Raw genomic sequence first — 27,920 nt, forward strand, 5'->3', positions numbered from 1 at the left:
TCAATTAGGCAGTTTTCCCAAGGTCTCACAACCAGTGAAGTGTCAGCATCCCTACTTCAGGCCTTCTGGTCCTCATCAATCACATCAGCAGAGGCATAGCAGCTGCAATGACGGAAATAGCCAGCAGAGGGCAGCCTTCACAAAGAGGCTGTCTATAGCCTTTACGGAGATCAAAGCTTACGTTACTACAACTGGCACCCCCACCCCCGACGTGAGATACACTGAGGATACAACAGCATCTCCTATGGTTTTCCCGCCAAAAAATGCTTACTTAAATCTAAGCCTGAAACATCAAATAAACTTAAATTTAGGGACAGTCTACCATATAGCTAGCTAGTGCCCTTCAAAACTGTCAAAGTCGAAAAAGTCAGAGGAAGGCTGAGGAACGGTTCCAAATTAAAGGAGACTAAATAGACATGTCAACTAAATGCAAGACATGATTGATTTTTGATTGGATACTGAGCTGGGAAATAGAGATGTAAAGGCTGTTCCTGGAACAAACGATGAAATTTGGATTTGGGCTGTAGTTTAGGTAATAGTATTCTATCAATGTTAAATATATACTAACGTTGATCATTGTATGTGTTTCTATAAGAGAATGTCCTTGTTCTTAGACATATTTGGGAGTAAAGGGGCACAATGTCTCTAACTTGCTTTTAAATGGTTAAGAAAAAGAGACAGAGAGAATGATAACGCAATAAAAGAAATGGACCAAAATCTAAGTGATGGGTGACCCGGCTAAAAGCTACATGGGATTTCCTGATACTATACTTGCAATTTTTCTCTAACTTTGGAATTATATCCAAACAAAAAGTTATGGAAAAAAATTAAACAGCAGCTGTCCTTGTCCTGCAGGGGCTGGACTCTGGTCACCACCGCTGATTCCCGGCAGAGCGCTCCCTCATGGGGGTGGGGGCATGGAGAGGCCTCTTCTCAGGGAAAGTGGTTTCAGCCACTGTGGAGCCCTGACCTTTGCCCTGGGCTGGCCAGAGTGGCTGCACGCAAAGCTTACCTGATAATAGGATTTCCTGACCTCGAAGATGGCCTTTGCTGCAAACATTTTGAGCAGAGTGACTGTAATTCACACCTATACAGGGGGAGGAAGAGTGGATCTAGTGAATGCAGAATGGAGCTAGAGGCTCCGCATCTCCGTGGGGGCTGGGGGTGCAAGGGGCATTCAGGGCTTGTGAAATACAGAAAAGGGGTGTAATTTGGGGCCGATGGAACCACCACCCACACCCACAGGCTTGCTGAGGCACTTCTTGCAGAAGGTAAGAGTGCTGGAATCTGAATGAGCAGGGAAAATACCAGCAGCAAAAAGATGCTATGAGAAGCAGGCATTAAAAAGGACATCGAGTAGAAAAAGCCCTCGGGAATGGTGTAGATGAGTATACATTAGAACCACCTGGAGAGCTCCCTCCCCCACCCTCCCCAGAATTCTGATTCATTTAGGCTTGGGATGGGGATTGAGAATTCACACATCAAACAGGCTGCCAGGTGCTGCCGGTCTGAACCACACCTTGCGTTGCAGTGGTGCAGCAGATGATCATGTCCAGGCCAGCTTAGGGGAGCCACAGCTGTGAGGGACGCAGGAAGGCCACAACCAAAGTATTCTAAGAGGTCCAAGGGCGACTGGGGTCACCTCTGGCTGGGCAATGGGGATTAGGGAGAGTATCATGGATGAAATGCCACTTAAACTGGGTTTCAGAAGAGATGGGGTGGAGGGGGGCCTTCTGGGGAGAGGGAACCACATGGGAGCAAAGACCAGCCCCAGTCCAAGTTCATCTCTTGGGCTCCCTGTAGCCCAGGTCCAAAGGCAGGTGCAGGCCGGAGCGCCAGGTCAGGAATTCGATCTCTGTTGGGAGCCAGTGTGGAGTCTCTGCGTGACCAGAGGCAGGGCTTGCAAAAGATTGACGAGGCAGAGGTATGGAGGGTGGGCTGGGGGACGGGGAGGCTGGAGGCAGGGAAACCAGATAGGAGGTCCTAGCTACAGGCTCCATGTGAGATAAGAGCACAGCAGTGAGTGTGGAAAACAAGGGGGTTCAAGCACTGTAGCGAAGTGGGGGGTTGATGCACAAAGAACCCATTTGTTCTCTTTAGGCTTTTGGCCCAGAGTTACCGCAAAATTGATACAAAGCATTCAAGTTTGCAAAGATATTTATTAAAAATTCATTAAGTATATTTAAAGGATGTTTAGAACTGAAAATTAAGTGTGAGCTTTCATATAAACATCTTCAGGAGGCTTCCAGGCATGAAGTGGGCAGATGGGGACAGTGAAGTGCTGGTAAATGTTGAACGATGGGCTGAGAGTGGAGCAGAGCCCTGACTGGCAGCGTTTGTCAGCTTCCATGCTGTAAAATCCTCCCACGATAGCTGATTTCAAGCTACCAACATAATATCAACCAGCTCGCACAATTCCAGAAATATAACAACTGGCTCTTGGGAACCACTATGAGCTGGCTCTGGCACACTCCTGAATGGAGACCAAATGCCGGGAAATGGATGGAACCACATACGCAAGATGTGGGTAAGTCTCTTCTCAGCATTGGTCCAAGGACCCTGAGAGGAGTCCACCCGCCTGACCACTTTGAGTAGCAAGCATGTAACTGCAGCTCTTCCTGAAGTCAGCAAATGGGAGAGATGGGACTTGTTCCAGGGCCCCCAGTGCCAAGAGGATCCTGTCACCTAATGGGGAGAAGCACAGAGGAAAGAGTCTCACTCTCAGAGGAGTATGTATGCAAATAGTTTAAGATCAAATAATACCAAAGACCTCGTAGTGAAAACTACGAATCACCTGCGCCATCCTTCCCCGCACGTAGTCCTGCTCCCCTGAGACACATTTTAAGCACTTCTGTTTAGAATTCACTTGGTGGTTACCTCCACGTTTCTGAATAAGTTGCTGTTTATTAATTTAGCAACCTTAGTGCTGTCGACTTCCCACTGTGACAGTGAGGAGTCCGTTCATTTCTATCCCACTCCTATGCTCTCCCCCAACTCTTCTAAATATAGTTAAGTCACTATTCTCAGAGCATTCCCCGGTCTCCTCTTCAACTTCAGAGAACACAGTTAAACCCCACTTCCTTTTCCGTCCACTATAGACAGTATCTCTTCACTCCTCGATTTGCAGGGTGAGGACGAGATGCTCCCACCTTTCCCCCCACCACTTCTGCCTTCCTTCCACCTCCCAACCTCCGTCCGCCTGTTCTGTACTTTTACACTTTGTTCTGAAATCATTGTTCTTGTTTGTGTTTGTCTGAGGTTGATTCTAAGAGTTGAAGGCCAGAAAATAATGTTTATTTTATTTTGGCTATGTAAATATAGTTCACAGCAGATCAAACTAGTGAGTGAGGACTACATTCCTTTATGGGACTGATGTCCCTACTCAACTGAAAATGTTTCTGGAACGAATTTATTAGTTCTTTTCTTTTTCTTTCTTTCTTTCTTTTTTTTTTTTTGGTAAGGAAGATAGGTCCTGAGCTGACATCTGTTGCCAATCCTCCTCTTTTTGCTTGAGGAAGATTGTCTGTGAGCTAACATCTGTGCCAATCTTCCCCTATTTTGTATGTGGGATGCCGCCACAGGATGGCCTGACAAGTGGTATGTAGGTCTGCACCTGGGACCTGAACCCACGAATGCTGGGCCATCGAAGTGGAGCACATGAACTTAACCACTACACCACCAGGCTGGACCCGTTATTTTCCTTTTTTACGTTCCACCAGTTTCTTTTATCTTATGCTTGTATCATGTTTTCCAAACTTTCAATCATGCTATTTTTCTGTTGATTCTACTTCTCTCCTTTTCACCTCCTCTCTAAAAATAAAACAAAACAGAAAACCTGCAGCTCTCTGTAGTTCTTTATCTTCCTGTTCTTGTTTTCTCTGATCTGCACCTGGTTGCAGCTGCAGTTTCCCTTAGCTGCTTTCAATAACTGGAGTTACTCCTTTCAAGATCCCAATAGTTTCCTCTTTCTTAGTTTATACTCTCATTTTGCTGGAGTATGTCCTTGGGTAACTCTCTCAGATAAACTATACAGGAGGTAAAATTTACACATCCAAATGCTATTCATACTGCAAATGCCTTTATTCTGCTTTTCAATGGATCGACAGGCTGTATATAAAATTCTAGGTCAAATGTGGCATCTCTCAAAGTAGAATCTATTTTTTTCTCCCTGGAATCTTTTAGCATCCCCCCTTTATTCTCGGTGTTCTGAAAGTTTTCAGTGGTTGTGTCTAGGTGTGGATCTGTCTTCATTCGTCATGCTGGGCATTCACTGGGCCCTAGCAAACAAAGAAACATCCCCTTCTTCATTTTAGAAAATTATCTTCTGCTTTTCTTTTATAACTTTCTCCTTTTTAGTTTAACTTTTTTCTCTTTTTGGAATTCCTGTTATTTAGATCTCAAACCTCTAAGTCACCCCTGCATGTCTTTTGTGTTTTCTGTCATATTTTGCATTTGTTTTAAAAATTTAAAATCTATCCTTGGGAGATTTCTTCAACTTCATCATCTAACCCTACTATTATTAATATTATTTTGGCAAAAATATTTTTAATTTTAAAGAGCTCGCTCTTGTTCTCTGTTTCTTTTTCATAACACCCTTTTCTTGTTTTACCACTGTGATGTATTTTCCCAGTTGTATTACACAGTTCCCAGGTTTTTAGAAGTTTTTGTTTATTTAATTCTTTTCTGCTCCATGAATTATCTCTATTTCTTCTAAAGTCTTGATGTGAGCGCAGGGCCAGTCTTCCTCAGCAAAAAGAGAAGGATTGGCAGCAGTAGTTAGCTCAGGGTTAATCTTCCTCAAAAAAAAAAAAAGATTGAGGCAATAAGAAGGCTGATGGGAAGTGTGAAGAGCACAGGCAGAGCTTGTCCACTCTCAGGCTTCTCTCCAGGGAAAGTTGGCAGGAAGCTAGCTTTTTTGTTCTTGTTAAGGGCCCCTAAAGGCGGGAATGTGGCAGGCTCCACTCTGGACTTCCAAACTCCAGGTTGGCTGCCCTAATTCTCCCCAGGCAGTCTGTACATTTTCTTCAGAAACAAGCCCTGCAGTGTTTCTCCTAGAGAAAGTGATTGGCACCTGTCTAATCTGGGCACACAGGTGTCAGCTGCTGCTTGTAGATCTTGGAGGGTTTTCAGTCCCATTGGCCACGCCTGCTCTCTGGGGTCCTTTTCATCTCCAGGCTAAAGCATCTCTCAGTGTCTATGGACAGACTTGAGCCCTCATTGGCTGCAGCCCACTCTACCTGCTGTATGTGTCAATATTCTCCCAACCCTTTCCATTGCCAAGAAATCTCTTGAAATCTCTGTCTGCTGATGCCTCCTTTCCTGTTTTCTTCTTTATGGTGTGTTTATGTCATTTTAATCCCTTTATTGTTATTTTAATGATGGAATCTCAGAAGATAAATACTTATGCTAAATCCTTAATCTGCTCTAGACCCGAAATATCCATTTAAATTGCCGTGTGGTGCGCCATACCATGGTTGTACTTTAAATTGCAGCAAATGTATAAACAGTGTTATGATGAAGATTCACTAAATCTTTGCATAAATCTATGATCATTTTTCTAGACTAAATTGTGAGAAGAATTGCTGCATTGAAATGGAAGCACCTAATTTTTTTTTAAATAAAATTAAAGAAACATTACCTGGGAGTCCAGCAATTCCACTCCTACATACATACCCAAGAGAAGGAAAACGTATTCCCACACAAAGCCTTGTACACAAATGTTCCTAACTACTTTATTCTATGCCCAAGGACCCCAAACTGGAAACAACCCAAATGTCCATCAGCTGATGAGTGGATAAACAAATTGTTCTATATTTGTAGAATAGGATAGTGATTCATAAATGAAAGGGAACAAGCGACTGATACCATAACAACAGGAACGAATCTCAGAAACATGCTGAGTGGAAGAAGCTAGACACAAAAGAGAATGTAATAATTATTCTGATTTATATGAAATCTAGAATAGGCAAAAATAGTCTTTAGTGATAGAAAGCAGATTAATTGCTGCCTGAGGCAGGGGTAAGAGGACAAGAAATTTTTGGGGGGTGATGTAAATGTTCTATCTCCTGATCGAGGTGGTGATTGTACAGGTGTGTATTTTTATCGAAACTCACCAAACCAAATGACATGCTTAAAATAGGTGCAATTGCTGAGGAAGCCTCTCTCTGAGCTAACATCCGCTGCCAATCTTCTTTTTACTTGAGGAAGATTGTCCCTGAGCTAACATCCATGCCAGTATTCCTATATTTTGTACGTGGGACACTGCCACAGCGTGGCTGACAAGTGGTGCAGGTCTGTGGGCAGAACTTTAACCCCTAGGCCGTGGGGCCAGCCCCTAAAATAAGTGCATTTTTGTATATAAAGTGTACCTCCATAAAGATAGTTTTTAAAGTAAAAATATTGTATGTATTTTAAAATAATCCTTAACTGTTTTCTTATTAATATTTATCACATTTTCTTCCTATATCATCATTGCCAAAAAATTAAAATGAAAAAGAAACTTTTCAGAGAAATAGATTTAATTTTTTTATTTTTTTGGTGAGGAGAATTGGCCCTGAGCTAACATCTTTTGCCAATCTTTCTCTTTTTCGCTTGAGGAAGATTTCACTGAGCTAACACCTGTGCCAATCATGCTCTATTTTGTATGTGGGGCACCGCCACTGCGTGGCTGGATGAGCGGTGTGTAGGTCTGAGTGCAGGATCCAAACCTGTGAACCCTGGGCCACCAAAGTGGAACTTGTGAATTTAACAACTATGCCACCAGGCCAGCCCCTAAGAAATTGATTTTAGAAAATGGAATCTCATCATTATTTCACACTGCCTTCCATTCCCCCCGCCACCCCAAGTTACAATCACCATGATCAGTTTGGTGTTTATTCTTCCAGATTATTGAATCAATACACAAATATGTATCTACATGCACGATTTTTGTAGAAATGGCATAATACTGTATACACATTCTTGCAACTTGCATGTAAAATTTTACAGCTTTTGTCTGACAAAGTGCTGGTTTGCCTTCTCCTATCGTGAGTGGCCAGCAAAGTGCCCTACACATAGTAGGGGCACTGATCCTGCACTCAGATACAGAAGTGGTCTGACGCCTTCCTCAGCTGGTTCTGGGATTGAGTTAGGGCTCAGATCATCCATTCCCCTCCCTTCCTTGTCTCCATGGGTTCTGTCTCAGCCTTGGAAATCTGGAAGAAAAACACCTTTTCCTTCTAACCGAAAAAAATCTTTGCTTCTGTGCCGTAGGGGGTCCTGAATTGACCTTGGGTCTCTTTCTCTATGCTTCCAGCAGTGTCTCTGGCTAAAAGCTGAATTTTCAATCCTGTCCCAGTTCTCTGTTTAAAAAACACCCAAAGCTTAGTGACTTAGAACAACAACATGAATTTGTTTTGCTTATGAATCTGCAGTTTGGGGTGGGCCTGAGCCGGGATGGTTTGTCTCTGCTCCACGTGGTCTCAACCGGGGCTGCTCAAATGGGAGCTGAGGACCCACTTTCGAGATGGCTTGCTCACAGTGCTGGCAGGTTGGAGCTGCTGTTGGTGAGGGGCCCTGCTGGGCTGGGTGGTTCCTCTGACCATGGGCCTCTCTGCAGGCCCCTGGGCTTCCTCATAGTGTGGAGGCTGGGTTACAGAAGTGAGCTTCTCCGGAGAGCAAGGCAGAAATGCACAGCATTTTTATGATGAACCTCAGAAGTCACATGGTGTCACTTCCACCATACAATTGCTTCAGGAAGTCATGAAGTCTTTCTCAGGTTCAAGAAGAGGGAACAGAGCCCCACCACTTGAAAGAGTGTCAAGGTTACACAATGAAAATAGCATGTGGGATAGAAGATATTATTGCAGCCATCTTGGGAAAATATAGTCTGTCAATACTCTGACCTATTTTGTATTATGTTTATAGGTTTTTCTGATGCATATTTACTAATTAATTATTGTTGGCTCTGTTCTATCTCATTTCATCCTCTTCACAACCCTGTGAGGTAGTTACATTCCTTTTTACACATCCAAATGCTATTCATATACATGTTTGGTTTAGCTGGCATATTATTTTAAAAATTATGAATTTTTACATAGGTATCCAAATTTCTGGCTTCTCTTCGCAATCAGAAGATTGAAAACATCTAGGCCAGGCTCTCCTCATCTCAGCAATGGGCTGGTGCTGAGTCATAGTGGCCCCTTAGTAAAGGCCTGTCCTTGGTCCATTTGCTGCAGTCCCTACCACTCCCTATCACCTTTCCCTCATTACATTTTGTGTCTCACAAGCATTTGTCTTTGAGGCTTTCTGCTTTAGAAAAAATAGAGTCAACTTCTACAGTAGAAAAATAGCAAACAATAGCAATATCTTTCTTTTGGCATTTTCAAAGCACTTGCTGTAGAAAGCTACCTTTCGGGGTTTCTTTCTTTTTAAATCTGCTCTCTTGGGCTCCATCAGGTTGCTGTTTCTTGTTTGAAGGGCATCTTCAATTCTCTGCTCCTTTGAAGAACAGAAATGATGTTATGTCCCAGCTCCCAGAACGGTCCCGCTGCTCAGTTCCAACCCCACCCCTCCCAGGCTGGCCTCTCTGGGAATCCCCAGGATTGAGCAGAACTCTCCTTGGGCCCCGAGTTCGTCATCTTCACTGCCTGAGAAACGCTGGATCCACACAACGTGGCATCCTCAACGGGAGTAAGGGAAGTGCACCCAGTGTGCACCGACATCACCGTTTTCCAACGCCACAGTCTCACCAAGAGCCATCCACACACAAAGGCCTCTTCTCTGGAAGCTAAGTGTCCAGTATCCACGCCACCATTCAGGACCAGTGCTGAATACTCCTCATGGCGCAGAGGCACAAGGCTCACTTTTTCCTTTCAAGGGATCTTAGTTTTGTTTCCAAAATGTCAACAGATGTCTGTAAGTGTTGATGAAAGAGCCAGAACAGCATTGCCTACGGAGAGCACTCACTGTGCCATCTTCGTCCAGCCCTTCAGGACGACTCGGGCCTGCACTGGAAAGGCCGCGGGCAGGTGGGGCCAGGCTGTGCCCGCTCTGTGTAATCAGGGCACTTTCTTCCCCTGCGGGGCTTGAGTTTTTCTCCAGCTCTTTGAGACTAGAAAGAACTGCTCCCCCTCAACACAGCAGATGCTTCGGTGTAGGAAAGGTCTGTGGCTTCACTCATCTATCCCAGCAGGCTCAGCCACCAGGCTAGAACATTCTGTGGCAGGCAGTTCCCCACATGCCCCTAATCAATCACATTCCCCACTCTCTCCCCATCAGTAACTATGATCCTAAATTTTATGTTATCGTTCCCTTGATGTTTGTTATAGATTTTACCCTCTATTCCAGATAGCTATTGCTGTTTAACAAACCACCCCAAAGCTTAGTGGGGTAAAACAATAGCAATTTTTTCCTCACAAATCTGCAATTTGGGCAGGATTCTGTAGAGAAAACTCGTCTCTGCTTCACCCGCCATCAGCTGAGGCAGCTCAGCTGAGGGTTTTGGGACCTACTCCTCAAGGTGACTCACTCACTGGCTGCCTGTGGGAGCTGGGCCGTGGCCTGTGGGCCTCGCTCCTTGTCCACGTGGCCTCGCCCTGTGCCTGGGCTTCCTCGCAACGCGGTGGCTGAGTTCCAAGGTGAGCATCCCAAGAGAGAAAACCAGGTGGACGCTCTATCGCCTTTGGTGACCTAGCCCCGGAAGTCACGTAGTGTCTATTAGTTGAAGCAGTGACAGAGGCCCACCTGGGCTCGACAGAAGGGACATTGACTCCACCTCTTCCTGGGGGTATGGCAAGGTCTGGAAGAGTAGGTGGCACCACGAATATCGTTGCAGCCATTTTTGGGAAATACGTCTACCACACCACCTATGTAGGTACCCCTAGATAATATACTATTTAATTTTGCATGTTTTAAACTTCATAGAACATTTATACTGAATATATTCTTCTGTAACTTTGTTCCCCCAACATTTATGAGAGTCACTTAAATTGTTGGGAGAAGTTCATTTGTTTTTAGAACTGTGCAATATTTCATTGCAATTATTTACCACAATTTACTTGTCTGTTCTTTTCTGGATATTTATGTTGTTTCCAGCCTTTTTTTCTTTTTGGTTGTGTGTTTATGCTTTTCGCTATTTTGTGCAGTGTGCTATGAACATTCTTTTCTTTTGAGGAAGATTAGCCCTGAGCTAACATCTGCTGCCAGTCCTTCTCTTTTTGCTGAGGAAGACTGGCCCTGATCTAACATCCATGCCCATCTTCCTCTACTTTATATGTGGGACGCCTACCACAGCATGGCTTAACAAGTGGTGCCTAGGTCCGCACCCGGGATCTGAACCGGCGAACCCCAGGCCACCAAAGTGAAACATACAAATTTAACCACTGCACCAACAGGCTGGCTCCACTGTGAACATTCTTGTAGAACTCTGCTAGTGTACATGACCCTAGGGCAGTGATTCTCAACCAGGGATGATTTTTAGCAATGCCAAGAACCTTCAGCAAATGTCCCAGATATTTTTGATTTTTATGAATTTGGTAGGGGGCATTCCTACTGGCATCTAGTGGGTAGAGGTCAGAGATGCTGCTTAACATCCCGCAATGCACAGGACAGTCCGTGACAACAAAGAATTATTTGGTCCAAGATGTCAATCATGCTGAGTTGAGAAACCCTAGCTTAGGGTATACCTGTAGAAGCGGAATTCCTAGGTGAGAGAGTATTTATAGTTTCAAGTTTACTACATGATACTAAATAGTTTTCCCAAGTGGTTGAACCAACTCCTACTCTGCCAGAGCAGAGTGTTCCACGTCCTTCGATATTGTCAATCTCCTTAATTTTTGCACATTCGTGTTTGCTTCTCTCTGAAATTCATGTTCAAGTGTTTTGCTCATTTTTTATAGAATTGATTTGTATCAGTTCTTTATATATTCTGGATACTAATCCTTTGTTGGTTGTATGTGTTACAAATGTCTCCCTAGTTTGTGGCTTGTCTTCTCACTTCTTCATAGTTTTTTTGGATGAATGGAAGTTCTTAAGCTTTATGTAGTTAAATTCATCGCTCTCATACTAGCCTAACTGGTTTGTGATTTGGGGGTATTATTTAGGTAAGCCTGTCCTGTCCTGAGGTTCTCGCTGCCTCCCAGGCCTGGCAGCCTGTTGGAGTCTCCTCCCTTCCAGCTGGTGAGACCTGGCATTCCTCTTGCTGACCCCAGAGGTGGCTGTCTCTCCACATCTTCTCCCGTGATTGCTCAGTCCTTTGAGGACTGGCCGTCTGCCTTGATTTCCTGGTGGACTTCACTTTCTCTGCTGCGACCAGAATCTTTCCATGACCTCTCCCTCTCTCCACCCAGGACTGGACTCTGCTGTCTAGGGACTGGCCTCAAAATGAACCGACTTCTTTAGAACCACAGTGCCCCACCGGTGTCGGTACTGCCAGAGATGCCCCTTAGATATCAGCCTTGCCAGGACTGAGCCCCAGCTTTCTACAGCATTGGGATAGTTTCATCTGGACCTATCTGGGACACTATCCTCTAGGGCCTGGATCAATAATGGGGTGGACCTGAAGATGCCAAGTGGTGCCCAGGAACGTTGCTGTTCCCAGGAAGGGAGCCCTAAGATGAGCCTGTCTGCTCTGACTATGCGCCTTCAAGCCAGGTTGCTTCCCAGTGCCCCTCAAAGCTGACTACAGCTGAAGGATAGCCTTGGAGCTCTCTGCTTCATCCAGGGCAACCAACCCAGACTTAAGTTTGCTTCCTTTCCCTTCCCTTTCAGCTCCACCCATGTCCTGAGCTTTGGTGCCCCTCCTGGATCCTCTCCCCTTTGGACTTCACCTTGGTCTGGGTTTTTCTGGCTTTGATACTTGGCACCTTGTCAGGGCTTCAGGTGAAACTCACCTTTTGGCTCCAATAGCTCCCGTCTGCGCCAGGAAAGGCACCTTATCCTGGCCCAAGCTTCTATGACCCAAACCAGGTATCCAGCCTGAACAACTGCCAGGCCAGGGAGAAGAGAAATCTTAAGGTGGGGAACAAACAAAGAGAAGGTGAAGGAAGAGTCAAAACAGCCAAACGGCAGGATGATATAGGAGGATGGACAGGTAGAGTGAGGGGACTTAGGATCCCGAAATGCATATGGTGGAGAGCTAGCATGGGGGCATTCCAGCACGCTAGTTAAGAGCACAGTCTTTGTAAAAAGATGACAAATCTACCAACCTTACTGGTTGTGTGATCTCAGGCTGATTGTCCTCCCAGAGCCCTGTTTTCATCATCTGTAAAGTGGGGATAACATAATAGTAATATTTTTCAGCTGTTGTTATCACTCTTAGTCTGTGAACAGAATGCCAGCTGCCAAGTTCCTTTATGAGTGGATTGGCACAGACCAGGGGTCAGCAAACTGTGGCCTGTGGGCCTGCTCCAGCTCATTGGCTGTTTCTGTATGGCCTGTGAGCTAAGAATGGTTGTTACATTTGTAAATGGTGGAACAAAATCAAAAGAATGTTTCATGGTGTGTCAAAATTAAATGAAATTCAAATTTCAGTGTCCAGAAATAAAGCTTTACTGGAACACAGCCATGCTATTTCTTTGGTGTTGTCTTTCTACCTCTTTACAGAAATTTGCTGACCCCCGGTGTAGACCCACCAGACCAGGAGCAAATGCTTTAGTCAGCTAGAGCTTGCAGCACTGGGCTATCTTCTCCACTCTACAGCCTACACATGCTGGCCGCCTTTCTCTTCCTACTTCCTGGTGCCCCATCGTACCTTTTGACGAAGCCAGCCTCGGTTGATCCAATGCACTGATGTCTACATTTCTGAACAATGAGCCTGAGTCATTACAGGATCATACAGGGAGTCAGGACGCAGCTGTTGTGAGATTCAACTGAAATAAAATGTGCAAAAATGCTCTGTAAATGTAATGGATATTATTATTCAGTAAATAATGGTTAAGTGACATTCAGTAAGGTTTCTATGTATTTTATTCTTCTTTGTATGTTTGGTAATGTGTGTGTGATCATTTTCTTTAATGAAAATGTTTTATTAAACAAATGTTCTCGTTTTGTTCGACCAGACCAAGTAAGTTGTTAAACCAAATGAAATTACCCATAAAGCATGTCAAACTCACCCTCAAAATGGAGTTTTGAGCTTCCCAGCCCTCTTTCTAGAGAAAACCCTAGCTCCCACCATCTTGTTTTGCTTCCTCTTCTCTTCCTGTTCCCCTGTCTCCATTTTCTTTTCCAGTCTCTGTGCTAGTGCTTTGGCCCACTTGTTGCTGTGGGTGGCTGAGGAGAGAGCAGATAAAGGTCATTGCGTTTGAAGAAGCCAAGGAACTGTGAGGCCAGGCTTTAAGAGAATCAGCCAGGTTTTGACATTTCCCAAGGTGGTGGTAGGAACTGAAGGGGAAGGAACACCATGAGCCAATTCCTCAATGACTATTATAGGAGACCCAGAGTTTGGTATGAGGCATCAATGAGGAAAACAGAAGGGATGGCATGAGAATCAAAGGAGGTTTTTATAAAGGAGGGGACAAGCAAAGCACCAGAGCAACTAGGACATTGCTGGTCCTCCTGGTGTCCCCACAGGATGCGGGAGAACAAGCCGCCCTCCCAGGAGAAGGTGGTAAAGGACGGCTGAGAGGAGCCCCCACGGAGGAGGAGAGGAGCACTCAGAGAAACCTCTTGAGGTCCAGGGTGTTGTTTCCCTTATGGGGGCTGCAGAGGACATACTGGGGAAGGGTGGGAGGGAATTCCAGGAGCAGTCGGGGAATAAAAACTATGTGGGGTTGAGCATAAGGATTCAAGTCCTGAGGGGTTTGCACTTTGGGTGGAGGCCAAGGGCAACAGGAACCGGAGTCACCCTGGGATTAGCTGGCCCCGAATTCTGAATGAAACGCTATGGTAAGGTTATTCCCATCCTGGGGGCAGGGGAGGAGGGAGATGGGGTGGATGTGAGAAGCCTGATGCCACCGTGAGGGTGGGAGGTGAATATTGCAGCTGCCACAAGTCAGTCCCTTGGTGCAAATGCCTTAGCAAAGTACCCTTCCCCAGGAGTACACACATCGGTGACTTTGTCCTCCTTTCCAGGACAGCTCAAATATTAAGCAGTTACTTAAAAACACTGAAGGAAGAGGCTCAGGTTTCTAATGACTTTCTGTCGATATGACTAATACTCTAATAATAATGCTAATAATGCTAATAATACCCTTCCCCTAGGTACCTGTGTGGTTCCTTTCTTCTTCACCCAGGTTTCTCTCAAAGAGGGCCCTTCTTTGACTCCAGTATCCAAAACAGCGGTTGACCTTGGGTAACTGAAACAGCAGAAAGTGAAACCACAGATAAGGGGAGACTACTATAATTTTTGCAAGTTCTTCAGGGTGCTGTCACAACTTTTCAAATCAGTAAAATAATTTTGTAAAAAGCAACGTTGTGTCTATATCCTAGCATAGAGTACTCTAAGATATACTGCTAAGGGAAAAAAGCAAGATGAATTAAAGAATGTGTATTATGCTATGATCTATCCAAGAAAATATATGCAGTGCTTATTTAAAAAAATAAGTGCAATAAGGCAAGAGAAAAGGGAAAGATTGGAAAGGAAGAACTAAAACTATTTATTTGCATGTGATATGATTGTGTACATTGAAAAGCCGAAGAATCTACAAATAAACTACTAGAACTAATAAGTAAATTGAGTCAAGTCAGAAGACAAAGGGTCACTATACCAAAACATCAAAAATGTTCATATGCCAAGAAGCATATGAAGAGGTACTGAACACCATTAGTCATCAAGAAAATGAAAATTAAAATTACAATAAGATAATACTACACACCCACCAGAATGGCTAAAATTAAAAAGACCAAGAGCCAGCCCTGATGTCCTAATGGCTAAAGTTCGTGTGCTCTGCTTCGGCGGCCTGGGTTCTGTTCCCAGGCATGGAACCACACCACACATCTGTCAGTAGCCATGCTGTGGTGGTGGCTCACATAGAAGAACCAGAAGGACTTACAACTAGAACATACAACTATGTACTGGGGCTTTGGGTAGAAGGAAAAAAAAAGAGAGAGAGAGGAAGATGGACAACAGATGTTAGCTCAGGGTGAATCTTTCCCAGCAAAAAAAGAAAAGAAAGACCAAGTGGAATGCCAAGTGCTGGCAAAGATGAGGCATGATTGGAACACTTATGCACTGCTAATGGGAATATAAAATGGTACAACCATTTTGGGACTTTGGCGGTTTCTAATAAATTTAAATATATACCTTCTTTGTGGCCAGTAGTGTGCTTGTAAACGTTTAACACTTGGCTCTGAGGATGGAGGAGAGGGAAGTCCTGATTTTTAGCATTTGCCTATTTCTGTGGCATAAATATCCCCACCGTGGCTGATTCCAAACAACCAACGTGAAGTCACTGAAAGTAGAGTTGGGAAGAAATGTGCCTAATCGGCCCCAAGCTAGACAAGCTGGCTCCAGAACACCGCTGCCTTTGACCAAGCAATTCCACTTCTAAGTACACACCCAAGATGAATGAATGTACATATCCACAAAAAGATGACTTACGTGAGAATGTTCTTAGCAGCTTTTAGTCATAATAGACAAAAACTAGAAACAATCCAGAAGTCTACCAACAGGTGAAAAGGTAAACAAATTGGAGTATATTCCTACAATGGAATCATACTTAGCATTGAAAAATAATGAACTGCTAACACAGCAGCGTGGATAACTCTCAAACACATTACATTAATTGAACCAGATACAAAAGAGTGCACTCTGTATGGTGCCGTTTATGTAAAAATCAAGAATGAACAAAACTGATCTGTGGTGCTGAAATTGGAATAGTAGCTATTTCTGGGATGGGAGCTCTTCTTGGCGTGGGGACAAGGTCACTTTCTAGGGTGATTGAAAGATATTTTATCTTGATCTCGTTACATGGGTGTATTTATTTGTCAAAATTCACCAAGCTGTACACTTAATCTCAAGTCACTGCAGTAAAGTACTTGTTGATATTAAAGAATAAAGAAAGTGGTTTTGCCTCATTTCAAAAAACCAGTAGAAGAATAAATCATAATTTCTTAATGGCTGTCTATAGAGGGATGGAGGAAACTAGAAAGGGACAGGATTAAAAGCTAGACTTCTCTGAATATGCTTTGTTTTGTAGGTTTGATTTTGGACTCATGAGAATAATTTACATAAAAATATAGACTACAATAAAAAATCGGAAAAAACAGGCAATTCTCTAAAATCAAAATCAAAACTAACTGAACCAAGTGTTTCCAACTATATATTGAATTGGTGGCCAATCACACAGAGAGGAATTATTTCAAGGGCCTTTTAACAGAGTAAGTTGCAGTACATCCTAATGGGAGATATCCTAAGGCAAAAGGAGCTCCAAAAAATTCCTAAATTTTTCATAGTCATGTTGTTATTAATAAGATTGGTATTATTATTCTGAACTATTAACTATATTTTATAGGATAAAACAAATAAGTAATTATGTTAGTGTTAATAGAAACCAGGAATTTTACCATAAGAGACAAATTCAAATATAGAATAAAAAATTAGTAAACATTCTATAATCTTAAATTTGAATAGAAAATATTAGTATGAACTGATGATATATTTTCTTATACTGAAGAATCTATTTCCTAGCTCTAAAAGGCCCAGAAACAATAGCCAATCAAACGCGATGTGTGCCCCTAGTGCCAGTTTGTAGTCACTACATCTGTTTCCTACTAAATGAAACCAAGGCTCCTTGGGAAAATGGATGGTCCTGGTCTGAGGAAGGAAATACACATCATACATCACAACATACCAGAAATTCCTAGGACTCAAGTCAACTTGTCAAGGCTCCCACTGGGCACAAATGGGAAAATTTGAACATGACTAAGAATAACTGATGAAAAGGATGAATCATGTTGAACATTCACAAGTTCATAATGATGCTCCAAAAGAAAAAATAAACACTGTTCACCTTCAGATGATACTGGGGAAACAACTTGTTATTCCTAAAACAGACAAGTAGAGAGAAAGAATCTACCTTTGCCATATGAATTGAACTTGAGGGTAACCGAATAGCAGAGGAGGGAATGTTTCTTTTTAAAGGTGTATGACGGCCAATAATTAAGAAGGAATATCACCATATTGCAAGCCCTTAAAGAAATAACGGTGCTAGGCCATCATGACTGTATTAGTTTCCTAAGGCTGCCATCACAAAGTACGACAAACTGGGTGGCTTAGAACAGAAGTTGATTGCATCCCAGTTCCGGAGGCTGGAAGTCCTAGATCAAGGTGTTGGCCGGGTTGTGCTCCCTCTGAAGCTCTAGAAAAGGACCCTTCCTTTCCTCTTCTAGCTTCTGGTGTTCACCTACAGTCCTTGGCATTCCTTGGCTTATAGCTGCAACACTCCAATCTCTGCCTCTGTGGTCACATGGCCATCTCCTCCCCGAGTCTGTCTCAGTTCAAATGTTCCTCCTCGTATAAAGCCTGGGTTAGGGTGGCCCTCATTTTAACCCGATTACATCCATGGGCATGGGGGTTAGGACTTCGACATATCTTATTGGGTCTAATTCAACCAATAATAATCATCAGGGGCAGCCAGTATCACAGAAGAACACAGGATATTATATATTATTGCCAAAGAATTAGACTCCAATCAGACCAAATCTAGGTCCAACTACCAATTTACAGGAAACAGAAGGGACAGAAGAGCATGCTAAAAAACACCACAGGCGTATAATCAGCAAAATCCCGAATGTGGGAAATTCTACAGGACAAACAACTTGGTTTCTTCAACAAGTAAATTGTAGGGAAAAAATAGAGGGAGAGAAACCTACAAATTAAAATGGATGTAATAGACATAGCAACCAAAAATAGCGTATAGATCTTGTTTGGAAATTTGAACACTTACTAGATATTTAATGATACAAAGGGATTGTTGACAATTTTTTAAAACACATTTTAATGGTATAGCAGTAATGTTTTAAAAAGAGAGAGTTCTTAACTAATTTGAATACATACCCTCAGATAGAATGACATAATGTTTGGAAGGTAGGAGAGTGGGGATGGGTTAGGTATGAAACAGGAGTGGCCATATTAATTAGTGAAGCTTGGTGTTGGGTACATGGCGTCGGTATCAGAATCTATCTTCTGAATATACCTACCCCCAAGACTCCCTGAGACCTACTGTTCAATATTCTTTTCTAGGATACTGAGTTTCTCTTTCCAAAGTCTTCCACTGCAGCCTGATGGCCAATGGGGAAATTTTGTTTGTGGGAAGTTCCTGGCTAGCTGACAAAAATATTTTTCATTAGGTAGGAAAGGAATTTTTAAAATCTCCTTTTATCATAAAAGTACTATGTATATACACAGTGTAAAAAGGAAAATCCAAAAAGTGCCAGAAAAGTAAGATTTCCTCCTTCCGCCCCAGTTCTACTCCCAGAGACTCCACTGTTCCAAGTTTCTTGTGAATCACTTCAAATGTTTTTCCAAGCATATACAAAAAAAACACAATTCAGATTTTACTGCAAATAATATCTGCAACTTGCCTTTTTTTCCACCTGGTGTATGTCTTGGAGACCTTTCCACAGCAGGAAATACAGATCCTCCTCTTTTTTTATTCCACTATATGGAAATACCAGAACTTATTTCAGTCTCCAATTGGCAACCATTTTTTCCCAGTTATTTCCTCTTACAGATAATGTTGCAATGCACCTTCTTGTACACACACAGAAAAGGAATTTGTTGAAAATCTGCCTCTCCTAAGAAAACCCCTCCTTCATTCTTCAGCTCGAGTCAGGAAGCGCCCTGTGGTATGAAGCAATCATGCAGCAAACCTTCTGGGCCTGACCACATCACCCTGTGATTCTCCAGCCGCTGGGCAGCTCAAGGCTGGGTGATCAGGAGCGTGCCTGGCTCCCGAGGCGTGGAGACGCTGAGCGCCCGCGGATCCGTGGCTGAGAGTGGACAGCTACCCTGGCTGAGGGTGGCGGACACACCCCTGAGTCCCCTGGTGTATGACGCCCTCTTGGGAGAGGTGAAGCATCGGCACCAAGTCATTAGGTAAGTTCGCTGGCTTTGAAGGAGTCTGGGGCCAAGGGATGTTAAATTCAATCAGATTCATCTGGATGTCGCAAAGTTCAGGTGATGGTGTATGTTTAAAGATGCTATTGTGGGCCAATGCCTCCGATGGCCAAGGGCGGCTCAGGGCCTAAGGCTGTCTCTGAAAGCACACTGAGCAGGCAAGCAGAGTAAGCTTTTTTTTTTTTTTTTCCTTTTTTAATGTGGTTTGTGTTTAATCCTCTGGAAGTCCTCTGTGTCAGCAAGGCTTTTGTTTCTGCCTTATGGAACTTTACATGGGCAACTCTTGCCAGAAATAGGAATTTCCTGGCAAGGAAGAGAGGCAATTTGAGTAAGCTGGACACAGACAAATAACATTTCACTTCAACAAAGCTTTTCAGGTGTCACTGAAGATGTGTGAGAAACCAGATAGAAAGCTAGAGAAAATGCTCTTTACAGAAGTATTCTCCTGCTGGTGGCTTTAGGGATGTTCTTGCCACTACATCTCCCTAGCGGAATGAGTTCAGGCCATGGCTTCACGGAGCAGGGTTCTGTTAGACCACAGGAAAGGGTTTGCGAGATGGTCAAGGTCTCAGTCCAGGCTGTGGGGCTTCCCTTTCAGCTTGGACGGTAAGTATCAGGACCCTGAGCAAAATGCACACTACCTGATTTGTTTCTCCTCTTTAAAAAAGTGCTTATGGTGCCTGTTATTTGAAAAGTAGATAAAGGTTCATTGACATAGTCTCTCCCTAAGGAGTATATTTTGGAGTTGTTCTTTATTGCTCTTAACTCCCTTTGTGAAATTTGGCCAGTCAACAGTTATTAGAAGAAAAGCATAAGCTTAATTTGAGGGATCAATAAAGTTCTTGCTCACTGACAAGTGTGATGTTTTTTCATAATGCCACTGGGTTGGGAGCAGAGGATACCACGGAAGTGTTGCAGTAGTGGGATGTGAGGTGAGGATTGAAGAGAGGAATGAGGTAATGGTTTGTGGGGAAAAGGCTGAGTCTTGGGAAAGAGTGGAGGTCCTACCAGTTCACCAGAGGAGATGCAGGATGAACTGGTTAGAAGTAGGGGCTGCTCTCTTAAAAAAAAATAAAAAAGCATTAGCATCATAGGAAAAGAGCTGTTGAAGGTGTGGTGTGTTGTGGGGGATGGGTGGGGGGAACAGACTGACTAAGGATACACTGGTCAATCTGGTCACAGGGCTCTGGACACAGTCTGCTGCTGATTCCTAGGACCTAGGGTCAGAGTCTTTAGTGACCAGGGCCTAGGGGAGCCAGTCACCAGGTTTCGTGAGGCCGTGGACGTGAATTCTGTCCAGAGACCAAGCGGATTAGGTCCCACCTGGGAAGGACCCTGATTCTCCTGGCGTTCATCCAGGGAAGCTTTCTGTTCGCCGGCCCTGCCCCCTTCCCCGTCCCCACCCCGCCCACATGGGTGTCCATTTCCCATCACCTGTGCAGTCTCCCCGAACAGGTTCTGAACTAGTTCAGTTCCGTAGAGAAGCTTTTGTTAAGTGTTCATTAGCTTCTAAGATTTTCTTTTTCACCTTGTGAAATTCTCTCAAGCCTTCTGACTTTGTCAAGTGCCTCAAGGATGGGGTTTGAACAACTGTGACCTTCAGCTGCCTGAAGACTGTGCCATCCCTGTTGACGATAGATTCAAACTCAGGGGTCTTTTCAGTCAACCGAAGGAATAACTAGAAAGGGGTATAGGGTCCTCCCTCCTTGCCTTTGGGGTCTGTAAGCTAAGATCTGTTCTTCTAAGTAAGCTGCTTCTAGTCAATCTTAGTTCTAGTTCCTCTAAACAAACCCGTTTCCTAGAGAGACAGAATAACAGCGTGCCTGGTTTAGGAATCAGAAAACCCAAGTTCACTGTTGCTTCCACCACTGAGTACCCCCTTGCCCTTTGGCAAATCCTTCAGCATTTCCCCGTAAGTAAAAATGAAAGGGCCAAATCAAGATGCACGAGGACTTCAAAAGCCTGAAAGGAGGGGCTAAAACTGACAAGATTAAATTTAATACAATTGGTAGAAGAGAGAGATGCTGGGAGCTAACATTGCTATTTCTATAAAAAAGGTTCAGTTGCCCCTGAATGTGAAACAAGAGTGGGCCATGGCCACCAGTGTAGCTCACAATGGCTCAAGCTCAGCTTCCAGAATAAGGAAAGTTAGAGTACTGCTTTGCTCTGCTCTGCTCTGGCCATGGCACCTCCCACCTCCCGTCTCATTTCTGCCTCCAATCCTCTCTCCTTTACAATGAGAGTGATTGTTCTTAAAATCTAAATTTGATTGTGTCATTCTCCTTCTTACAAACCTTCAATAGCTCCCTATTGCCCTCAGAATAGTCTCATACAATGTTCTTCATGATCTGGCCCCTGTTGACCTCTCAGGCCTATCTCTTGTCCTCTACTGACACACAACCCTGATTCTAATAGTTCAAAACCACAGGCAGTTCCCAGAACTGGTCCTTCTCTCTTCCCCTCTGGAGTGCAGTCTCCAACACACATACACACACACACACACACACACACACACACAGCCCTCTACCTGTCAGCTTCTCCATCCTCTGGGCTTTCTGAGCTCCCTGGGTTGCCCCTGTCATAGCACTTCCTATGCCATATTGCAATTGCTTGAGAGGACTCTACCCTCCCATCCCAAGACAGTGAGCCCCTCGAGACAGAGACTATGCTTTTTCTGTGTATCCTCAGCATCTACTATCTTCCTGGTAGGCACTCAGTTAATATCTGTAGAATCAGTGGAAGGCTAGGGGAACAACCGACAAGCCCAAGTGCACTCAGAAAAGAGTGATAAGGATGGTGAGCGATGAGAAAATACGATTGAAGGACAAACGACTGAAGAAGCTGAAACAGTTGAGCCTGGGAGAGAGAGCATCAGGACAGGCATAATTACTCACCTTCATGTCAAGGGCTGCCACGGGGATGCAGGAGATGAGTGACCCTAGCCTCTCCAGAGGGCAGAATTAGACTCGCTGGGGGGAGGGGGAGGGACGTGGTGCAATCTAAGAAGCAGCTTTGGAGAACACTATGAGGTGCTGTTTGAGTACATTTGGTGGAGGAAGGGTGCCTTGCAGAGAGGGATGGCTTCCTGGTGACCTAAAGCGCACCCTGGCCCGGAAGGGCCCCAGCACCATCTCAGGAGCGTGGCTGGAGGGATTCTTGTATGGGGTGAGGCATTCACCCTGGTAATATTGAAGGTCCTGCAGAACATGGATTCTAAGATCTGCAGGTCCCTGACAGCTCTAAAAGTCTGTGATTCTACCATTTAGGCCACAACACCACACAATTCAGAAAGCTGAACAGACATTTTAATTTCTGACTTCTCTTCCTTAGCAGCTTCAGAGTATTTTACCCATTCCAAATCCACTCATGATGCCTGGTCTACTAAATTGTTCCATTGGGAAAGGAAATAGGGACATGGACAAGTTATATAACTTGTCCTAGTTTTTGCAGGTAATAATAGACAGAATCTTAATAGGAAACAGAGCTCTTCAGTCCAAGGCATTAAAGCAGATGGCTTTTCCAGGTCCCTGATGACTTCATGAGCCAAGTTGTCCTATGAAGTTTCATGTTTCTTACCATTTTGCTTTCATTCCACATCTAAAGTTCAAGAACAACCATGCCAGAGTGGCTATGGGGATGCTCTGGAACTAGATTGCCTGTGTGACCTCAGACAAGTCACTTAATCTTTCTGTGACTCAGTTTCCTCATCTATAAAATGGATATAATAATAAAATTAATCTTACAGGGTCATACGGATAAAATGAGAATACAGCACATGGATATGTTAAGTACTTAATAAACATTACTTAGCATTATTAGTACTAATATATATATATAGTACTAAATATACATAGTACTAAACATACCTAGTATTGGATGAGGACAGGACTTGGGAATAAAGAGAATTGATTTCTCATTCCAATGCTAAAGGTATAGTGCAGTGGTCTTTAGCTGTTCTCTACACAGCCTCAGAAGTTCCTCAGAGCTTCCACTGAGAGCTGGGCTGGGTGTAAGGGGCGAGAGATGACAATCATCGGCATAGAACAAAATGGAGGTGTGTGCGCCCCGATGGTGCTCATGTGCTGCTGTCAGTGGTCCTGAACCAATTTGTTAATTCTCTGGAAACCTGAGGGTGGGGTGGGGGTTGCACCCACAGCCCCCTGTCCTCCCTTTCCCTCCCTTAATTCCCTGCTTGTGGGTAGTCTTCCCACCAAATGGAATTTGGATAAATCATTGATAACCTTTTAAATCATTAGTTTCTTTTTCTCTGAAGACAGGTAATTCCTACCCTCTGATCTGTTCACAGGGATGTTGCCAGGTTACATGCAATCCTGTATATGTAACACCTTCCCACCTGATGGCTACCTGAGGGATGCAGCCAGAAAGCGGCAACATAGTGGCAACAAAAAAATCTTTGACTCTGAGCTTCCTCCTAGCAGAGTCACTGGAACTCCAAGCCCACTGAAGGCACAGCTGCCCACCCTTCTCCAGACAGAGTCCCCGGGGCCTCACCCAGTTGTTAGCAACCATGCCAGTTTTCCTGAGGCTGGATTGGAGTTGCACTCTACTGTGCCTCTGGGTGGCCTGCATCCACCATCCCTGCCTCTGCCATTTGCTGAGGCTCAGCCTCCGTTCTTGTGGTCCCCACCTGGGACAGGGCAGGTTTTCCCCCACCAATGTCACAGCTCTTCTGTTAGATACCTCAAAGTGTTCTCTTGCTGTTTCAACTTAGACTCTTCTTTGTCAAGGACTTGGGATTGATTCCCACTGGAATCTGGGCCAAGGGACAATTAAGACAGCTCCCAGTATTTTGCTCAAAAGCCTTTTTCATTTCTTTCTCATAAGCCTGGACCATGCAGTCCAGCACTGTCCCAGGATAAAGTCCGGCCTCCACCAGGGCTCTCCCCAGGGAAGAGATGGGGGCACACTGTCTCTGTCCTCTTTCTTGGTGTTGGAGTTTTATCTGGCATCCTGTAGCTCAGCTACTTTCCCAACACCTCCATGAAACGATTCTCCTGGTAGCTCTCGAAGTGAGCAGAGCTGTTGAGGGGATCCTGCCAACTGGGTCCCCAATCCACAGATATGAATGTGCTTCAGGCTTTCTGCACCAGGGGAATTCTCCAAACCTGATAGAGTGTTATTAAAAAAAGTAGAAAGAATTTTCGTTTTCCTAGATTGAAAAGCAGAAAAAACCCTTGATGTTAATTTGGCCCATTCTGGCTCCAAGCAGGGTTAGACTCAAATAATTGCTTAAACTTAGAAGGAGAGAAAACCAACACCTCTCAGAGGATGAAATGCTAAAACACACCCTTACAGGTTGGAGGTTGTATTTTGGGTTTGATTTTTAAGAGTGGCCACACCAATTCTGTCCGTGCGATTTGAGCCCTTTGTCTATTGTTCTGTGCTTAAGGGGAATCAGAGGGAAGATGGTAGCCTGCCTTGGCTGTTTCTCATCACAGAGTAATTCTTAGCCCTCCATCACACACACTCTCACACATCTCTACACACATATTTAGTTCTAAACTGTAATCACCTGTGTCCAACTTGGCCCTTAGAAGTGAAGAGGGAGCCCTGGGTATGAATACCATAAACATATTTCCCCAAGAGATGTTTATGCAGCAATCCAGACATTCTCATTGCTCTGCCTTTTAATTAGTTCAGGGAGTTGCAACCTCACAGTGTGGGGGTGCTTGCCAGCTATGCTTTTCGGGAAGTTATATGGTCTGTCTCCTCCCTCGGTGTTAGGAAATTATAGAGCTGGCTCTCTGCTTGTCTTGGAAGTGTGTGCACTGACCTTACCCCACAGAGCCCTGGACGCTCCAGGGCCTTTCTGAGCTAGCGCCCAAGGGCCTTGAGGAGAAGTGCGGTGACATTCGGATCTCAGGTCTTGTGGCCTGCTGTCCTTGAGCAGGGAGGAGAGGATGGCCTTTGAGCTAAAAGGGATTGTTTTCCTCTGTGACTGTTCAGTCCCCCTGGGCAGCTACTGCAGAATCGTGGCCACAGGGGACCAGAGAGGGGATTTTATGGCTCAAGGGAAACCTGCATCTCGCCCATACCAGGCCCATTCTGGAGGCTGCCAGATACCTTATCCTCATGAAAGGAGAGGCCCCAAAGAGCCCTTCCGGCCTTCCTTCCTCCCAAGCTGCACAATCTCTACTTCCGCCCAGGGGCTCTGGGATGGCTGCACGGCTGACATCAGATCTCTCATGGCTGCTGATGTTTTATTTAAACACTTCTCCTCCACACGGCCCCCTCTTCTTTTGTTTATGCGTTCTCCCTTCAGGGACCAGATCACACTTTTGGCTCTAGTTTGAGCTTCTCCACTTTACCAAGGTTCAGCACATCCCCTCTTTAAATGGGTGGGGGATGGTGTTTTCTTGGCATTCTCTCATAGAAACCTTTCCAGCTCGGCTCTGAGAGGCCAGGACCTCTCTGATTTGCCCATATGGGCTGTGTAGTTTTCTACACCACACTTTTCAGCTGAAACCCACCAGGGTGCAATTTTCTTTCTTCACTTACCTCATCCTTTGGCACAGATTCCACTACTGGTTTCCTCCTTTCTGCACACCTGCTTTTCTGGTGGTGGTTCGCATCCCTCCTGCCTCCCTCCGAGTGCCTCAGCCAGCCTCCATGCTTGGCACTTGGCTTCTCCAGGAGGGCGTCTCTCTGCAAATAGGGTCGTTAACCACTGCCCTGGCTGTTGTCTCTGATCCCGCAGCTTTGCAGGGAGCCACTTGCTCGCCACCTAGTCCCATACGTCACGTTGATTTTCACTGAGTGTACCTCAGCAAAGCCTGTAGGGTGCCAGTCCCACAATGTCCCTGTCCCTTGTGAGGCCTAGACTAAGGCAGAGCACAAATGAAGGGGCTCAGAGCTCCTTAGCAAATGGTGTTTTCCACACCTGGAAATGTGTACTTTTGTAACCTCTATCTAATTTTAGATGATCTGCTTAATTGAAATGTTGTATTGGATGTTATATTTATTTTTCGAAACAGCAGAGTAAATCAAACTTTATATGGATTATTTTATTTTATTTTTTAAAGGAGTAATACATTCACATGGTTCAAAACCCAAAAAGTGTACAGGCATGAGTCACTTAACGACGGGAATGCATTCTGAGAAATGTGCCGTTAGGCGACTCCGTCACTGTGCGAACATCATAGAGTGCACATCCCTATGCAGCGCATGCCTGTAAACCCTTACACTGCAAAAATTCTGTCTCTCAACCTCACCCTCCTTCTGTCCAGATTCCATCCTGTGTGGGTAGACGCTGTGCTTAGTTTCTCGTAGATCTTCCTTTGTTCCCGAAGGATCTTGATAGCCTTGTAGCAGATTCAAAATTAGTCCACTGCTTCAAAGACAATGCCGTGCTGGCCAAACAGAAAAGGAGGCCGCTTTGACTCTGTGACACATTTGCCATTTAGGATTGAGGTAGCTGCCACTCCCCCATCTCTGTAGCTATATAAATTCTGTCCTGTGGTCTTTCTCTTTGTCTCCACGACATAGTCTTTGTTGTACTATGAATTTTTAGTTCAGCCATCTTTGTCTTAGCGTCTTTGGTTCAATGTCTTGGAACTCAAAGCAGATTCCATTACTTGGGAGCTTAGTGAATTGGCCCCAGTTAATCAGATAAGCACTAGAAAAATTCTCTGGAAACCTCAAACAGATAGACTAAAAAAGATTCAGCACAATTGGTTTATCATGACAAGATTACGGCTGATGATACCATCAAAATGGAGGAGACTCTGTGGTTATCTAACAGCTGATGCTATCAAAATAGAGGAGAGCCTGTGATTATCTAAATAACTTGAAGAGGGCTCCAAGAAGGAGGGAGCCGGCAGTGAAGTTCGGGCAGGCAGACGTGCTCCGCCTGAGGCTGAGCTTCAGCTCCCTGAAGCCAGGACTTCCTCTGGACAGAGATCAGTGGGCCAGGAAGCAGGAGTGACCAGCAGTCCTATAGTCAGAAAGAAAATTTTTCTGGGCAGATGCATCTTTAGAGTTCCAGCTGCCCACTTCCTGGGCTCCCTCGCCTCTGGGTCTGGCTGGAAAGGCAGCTGGCAGCCGGGTCATTATCAGCACCATCTCTGACACTACCCAGGGCAGTCATCCCCCTACACACACACACACATACACACACTTAGTGACACCTAATACATTTGTCCCAAATCTTCACTTCTCTGAAGTGCTTTTAATTCACTGACTTGGTTCTGGATTGGTCTGGAGGGGTCACCAGTGCTGTTTGATGGCTCAGCCATGAAGCCAGAACCTCCCCTGAGTGAACTTTCTCTGTGTTTGACCTGCTGCCCCACATGTCTCTGTGAACTGGCACTACATTCAAAGATGCTGACTGGTCATCACAGAGATGGCTCCAGGTCCCACAAGATGCAGAATGACCAGGAAAGGGGAAGCTTGCTGTGGTCTCAGTGGAAAGTGTTAAACTTCAGTCATGAACCTATGAAAACTGGCATTCTTCTACGGTGTATATGATTTATGTAGTAATACCGTATTAAATATTTAATTAACAAGAAAATGTCACCCCCAAGCCACACCCAGTGGGTAGTTACACTTTCCACCAGAGACATGATAGGAAAGCAAGTACTTGCCTTGGGCAAACCACCTCGTCTTTAATTGACAGCTGGGAGGAAACAACTGTAACCCCTTCCCCTAGGAATAGCCCCTGGGATGTCTGTTCCAGCTCCTGCCTGACATTAGGGAGATTCTCCAGCCTCTGAGCAGGGACATCCTTCCTGGGGGCTGCTGGGCTCATGGGTGAGTTCCTGCTCAGACAGGAGATGCAAACACACAGGTGCCACAGCTGGAAGGACACTCTCTCCCAAGGACTGTAGACGGGGCCTGAGGCTTGAGTCACAGAGGTTGGCACTGT

General features: G+C 44.7%; 1 protein-coding gene across 2 annotated transcripts in view; it reads left to right on the forward strand.

The window, feature by feature from the left end:
- Nucleotides 1–18,693: 18,693 nt before the first annotated feature.
- Nucleotides 18,694–27,920, forward strand: part of BCAR3 (BCAR3 adaptor protein, NSP family member) — a 191,149-nt gene continuing 181,922 nt past the window's right edge. The window contains exon 1 of one of the 2 annotated variants that reach the window (XM_070592608.1): nt 18,694–19,015. The gene's annotated coding sequence lies outside the window, so the exon portion shown is untranslated. The remainder of the gene's footprint in view (nt 19,016–27,920) is intronic. The other variant, XM_070592614.1, reaches the window with a different exon arrangement.

Source organism: Equus przewalskii, chromosome 24 (genome assembly GCF_037783145.1).
Source record: "Equus przewalskii isolate Varuska chromosome 24, EquPr2, whole genome shotgun sequence".
NCBI classification, from domain to species: Eukaryota; Metazoa; Chordata; class Mammalia; order Perissodactyla; family Equidae; genus Equus; species Equus przewalskii.